Below are 5,233 nucleotides of genomic sequence, written 5' to 3'. Positions count from 1 at the left end.
CGCTGAACGCGCACTGGCACCCACCATAACCCGCGAGGCTCCGTCCAAGCGGGGGAAGGCGACGCATGCGCGACAGGACGGACCGAGTTCCGGGTGTAGCGTCGTGCCCGAACGCAAGTCACCAGGGGCGGCCAACTAAAGACACACTGGAAGCCTAAGCAGCCTCCGGCTGTAGAGAGAGGGAGGTAAAGCTCTGTAGAGAGAGGGGGGTAAAGCAGAGAGAGGGAGGTAAATCGCTGTAGAGCGAGGGAGGTATCTGTAGAGAGAGGGAGGTATCTGTAGAGAGAGGGAGGTAAATCGCTGTAGAGAGAGGGAGGTATCTGTAGAGAGGGAGGTAATGCTTGTCTGCAGGAATTCTGGAAAGAGAAGCCATCCAGTTTGAAGGAGAAGCTCCTCAAGGTCTGAGCCTCCTAATAACTTGGTTTTCAATACCTTTTGTGAGGCCTTCTTACAGGAGAGGTGTCAGAGAGCTTTAGCAGGGTCTGAGGTGCTCCGCAGTCAGCATCGAGTGAAACTCTCTTGTGTCTGGAGGAAAAACAGCCTTTCTGTGTTATGTGTCGCGATTCAAGGAAACAGAAATCATGAGTGTATCCCTATAGATGAAGCTGTACAGGAACATAAGGTACAGTAAACCATTGTATTGTTAATAGTCAGTGCACAATGCAGAATTCTTTTAAAATTACCATTTGTTTTCCACCTTGAGGAAGATAATCGATGGTGGCAAGATACTAATGTGAGTATATACTGAATATTACAACTGGAATCAATGTGGTATTGTACAACATGTTGTTAATTTCCAGGAGAGACTCAAGCCTATGTTAAAGTCCTTACGGAAGAAACTGGAAGTCTTTAAAACAGTCAAACTCACCTGTGATGAAACAGGACAGCATATCAAGGTAAGATGTTGAGAGATTTAACAGAACTGTAAAAATGCTGAGAGATGTAACAGAACTGTACAGATGCTGAGAGACGTAACAGAACTGTAAAGATGCTGAGAGACGTAACAGAACTGTAAAAATGCTGAGAGATGTAACAGAACTGTACAGATGCTGAGAGACGTAACAGAACTGTAAAAATGTTGAGAGACGTAACAGAACTGTAAAGATGTTGAGAGACGTAACAGAACTGTAAAGATGCGATGTTGAGAGAGTAACAGAACATGTAAGAAGAGTTAGAGACGTAAAAGAAACGTAAAAAGATGCTGAGACGTAACAGAATGAAGATTAAGCTCAGAGATGTACAGAGCTGAATGTAGAGCTTAAGATCTGAGAGACTTAACAGAACTCGTAAAAATGTTGAGAGACGTAACAGAATGTAAGATGTTGAGAGACGTAAAGAATGTATAGATGAGAGTACGATAGATTTGCAATAAGAATGTAGAGCGAGCGTAACAGAATGTAAGATGTTTGAGAGACTAACAGAACTGATCAGATCTGAGGAGAATGTTAACAGACTGTAAAGATGCTGAGAGCTGAACAAATGTAAAATGTTAGAGAGACCGTAACGAACTGTAAAGCTGTGTGAGAGAACGTTAAAACTGTAAAGATCTAGAGACGTAAAACAGAATGTAGTGAGAGAGTGAGTATGTGAAGAGATGTAACAGAATGTAAGATTGCTGGAGATCGTAACAGAACGTAAATGGTTGAAAGACGTTAAAGAAAGTTGATAAAGATGTTTGAAGAGTTAACAGAACTTAAAGATGCTGAGAGAGTAAAGAACTGGACAGATTAAACGACAGACTGTTAAGTGCTGAGGATGTAAAGAATGTATAAGTGATTGACGATAACGTAACAGAACTGTAAAGATGTTGAGAGAGACGAATGGAAGTGTAAGAGTCAAATACGATCTGACGATGACTGTAGATGAGGACGTAAAGAATGTAAAGATGTTGGAGAGCGTTAACAGAACTGTATAGATGTGAGAGACGTAAACAGAATGTAAAGTTGTTGAGAGTACGTACAAAGTATCGTAAGATCTAAGTAGGACTAGAACTGTAATGATTAAACTAAGATTTAAGAGTACGATAACAGAACTGTAAAGATGTTGAAGACGTACAAGAACTGTAAAAGATGGGACGTACGACGAGATGCTAGAAGTGTACAGGATGAAATTGAGACGTATCGAGTAAAGATGCTGAGAGACTAACAAACTGTAAAGGTTGAGAGACGTAACAGAAGTAAAGAGTTGAGAGACTTGAACAGAACTGTAAAGATGGTTGAGAGCCGTAACAGATGTAAAGATGCTTCGAGACCTAAAGAACGTACAGATGTTTTGAGAACTAAGACTGTAAAGAGGTTGAAGACGTAAGAAATGTAAAGATGTGAGAGATGTAAAGATGAATAATTGTTGAAGAACGTAACAGAACTGTAAAGATGTGAGAGACGTAACAGAACTGTAAAATGCTGAGAGACGTAACAGAACTGTAAAGATGTGAGAGACCTAAAGAACTGTAAAGATAATGAGAGAACGTAAAGAACTTAAGATGTGAGAGACCGTAACAGAATGTAAAGATGCTGGAGATTAACAGAAGTAAAGATTTTGAGAGACTAAAGAACTGTACAGATGTCTGAAGACTGTAACAGAAACTGTAAAGAGTTGAGAGACGTAACGAACTGTAAGAGTGTAGTAGTAACAGAACTGTAAGATGCTGAGAGAATGTAGAGCTAGAAAACTGTACAGATGTGAGACTAGAACTGTAAAATGTAGAGACGTAACGAACTGTAAGAGATGTGAGAGACGTAACAGAACTGTAAAGATGGTTGAGATGACTTAAAGATATTGTAAAGAGTGAGAGACGTAACAGAAATGTAAAGAATGCTGGAGAGACGTAACAGAACTGTATACAGACTGTGAGTGAGACTAGAACTGTAGATGTTGAGAGACTTATACCACTGTAAGATTGAACATGAAAGATGTTAGAATGTAAACATGTAAAGAATGTTACAGACTTAAGCTGAGAGAATAACAGAATGTAGCAGAACGTAAAGAACTGTAAAGATGTTTGATGGACTACGAGAATCTGTAATAGAGTTACAGAATGTAACAGATGCTGAGAGACGTAAAGACTGTACAGATGCTGAGAGACGTAAACAGACTGTAAAGATGTTAAGAAGTAACAAAAAAAAAAAAAAAAAAAAAAATCAAAGTAAACAAAAAAAAAAAAACAGATGTGAGAGACGTTTACAGAACTGTAAGATGCTGAAGAAGTAACAGAAGTAAGATGTTGAGAGACGTAACAGAACTGTAAAGATGCTAGAGACGTAACAGAAATGTAAAGATGAGAAGTAACAGAATGTAAAGAGCTGAGATTAACAGTAAGCTGTAAAGATGCAGAGACTACGAATGAAAGATGCTGAGAGACGTAAGAGATGTAAATGATGTGAGAGAACGATAACATGTAATTGTAAGATGTACAGAACCTGTAAAGATTTGAGAGACGTAACAGAACTGTAAGATGTAGAGACGTAACAGAACTGTAAAGATTGAGAGACGTAACAGACTGTAAGATGTTGAGACATAACAGAATGTAAAGATGCTGAGAGACGTAAACAGGAACTTGTAAAGATGTTTGAGAGACGTAACAGATGTAAAGATGTTGAGAGACGTAACAGAACTGTAAAGATGTTATAGAACGTAAAAGATGTGAGAGATCGTAACAGAACTGTAAAGAATGCTGAAGGTAAGACGGAAGATGTGAGAGACGTTAACGAACTGTAAAGATGTTGAGACACATAACGATGTATAGATGCTGAAGATCAAAAACTTAAAGATGTGAGGACGTAACGAAGTACATGATTGATATGCGTCTATTTATTATTTTGTTCAATTTAATTTCCAGAGATATGTTACTGTTCTCCAGAGCCAGCCCCACCATAGGCAGATATAGTGGAGTTTAAGAAGCTCACATTTGCTACTTAATTTTATTTTACCTTTATTTAACCAGGCAGTCAGTTAAGAACAATCTTATTTTCAATAAGCCTATAACAGTGGGTTAACTGCCTGTTCAGGGGCAGAGCGAAGATTTGTACCTTGTCACTCAGGATCGAATTTGCACCTTTGGTTACTAGCCAACTCTAACCACATAGGCTACCTGTCTCATGAAGATAGGCCAGCGACTGCCGAAGGAGGAATACGAGAACAGGCTAGCTGCACTGAAGGAGGAAGAAGAAAGGGAGTAAATGAAAGGAAGAAGAAGTTTAGGAGTGAGCAGAGTGACTATCTCTTCAGAACACATAGAGGAAGAGCAAGGAGCTGAAGATCTTCATTCTTACAGGAATATTGTTTTATAGAATACGTAATAATTACATGTATATTGATCAATTAAATTGCGTCATAATCTTTGGATTTAATTTTGTTAAAAATATATATTATTTTCATTCCTGTAAAGCTACCAGGCAGGAAAGTAAGTGATCTACCTCTGTCTCTCTTCTTGGGTTCTCAACCCAAAAGTACAAACTGACTGACTCTTGTGTTCTCACATAAGCCTCTACAGCAAGACAGGAGACTGATCACTGAATTTCTCCAAGTCAGTGCAACTGCTGGATCCACAGCTGGTCTGAAGGACAGCTGGTATGTAGCATGCAAGACACTGTTGCCAAACACCGTGCAAACACAACATTGGCACACTGGAATACACTGCCAAACATCTTGGTCAAACACTGCCTGACCGGCAAACACCTGGCACACTGACATGGTTCATTAATCTTGGTGAAGGAAAAATGCAGTAACACAGTGGATGTGTACTATCATCATAAAGCATAAATAAGAAAATCTTCAGAAGTAGTACATGAATGTTAGATAATCTCCACAGTTACATAACTGAAATTTACTGGATCCAACACTGCTAGCTGTATGCTTCATGATTAAGCTCATGGTGTAATCATAACAACGATACCAGGACTAAAACTGCACATACGACACGCGTTAGCTCCAGGACAATTAAACACCTTCTTGCCCGCTTTGAGGATAATAAAGTGCACCGTGCGGCCGCTAACAAAGATAATGTCGAACACTTGTGTGTGTTCCACGTGTTCGCGTGTATTCCTGCTGTATTAGCTTAGCAGTCCAGTCAGCTCTGAATAACACGAGCAGTGCTTGTTCCCCCTCTCCCTCCATGTGATGTAGTAAAATTTTAAAGTGTCTAACCCCGCAGGCTGCTGCCAAAGGCATTCTAGATTCTCAGACTGCACGAACAGTGCTGGTGTGTTACTAACTTTTCAATCGTCCTATCATT

This window comes from Salvelinus sp. IW2-2015, unplaced genomic scaffold (genome assembly GCF_002910315.2).
Source record: "Salvelinus sp. IW2-2015 unplaced genomic scaffold, ASM291031v2 Un_scaffold1665, whole genome shotgun sequence".
Lineage (NCBI taxonomy): Eukaryota > Metazoa > Chordata > Actinopteri > Salmoniformes > Salmonidae > Salvelinus > Salvelinus sp. IW2-2015.
This window is presented reverse-complemented; position numbering follows the sequence as displayed.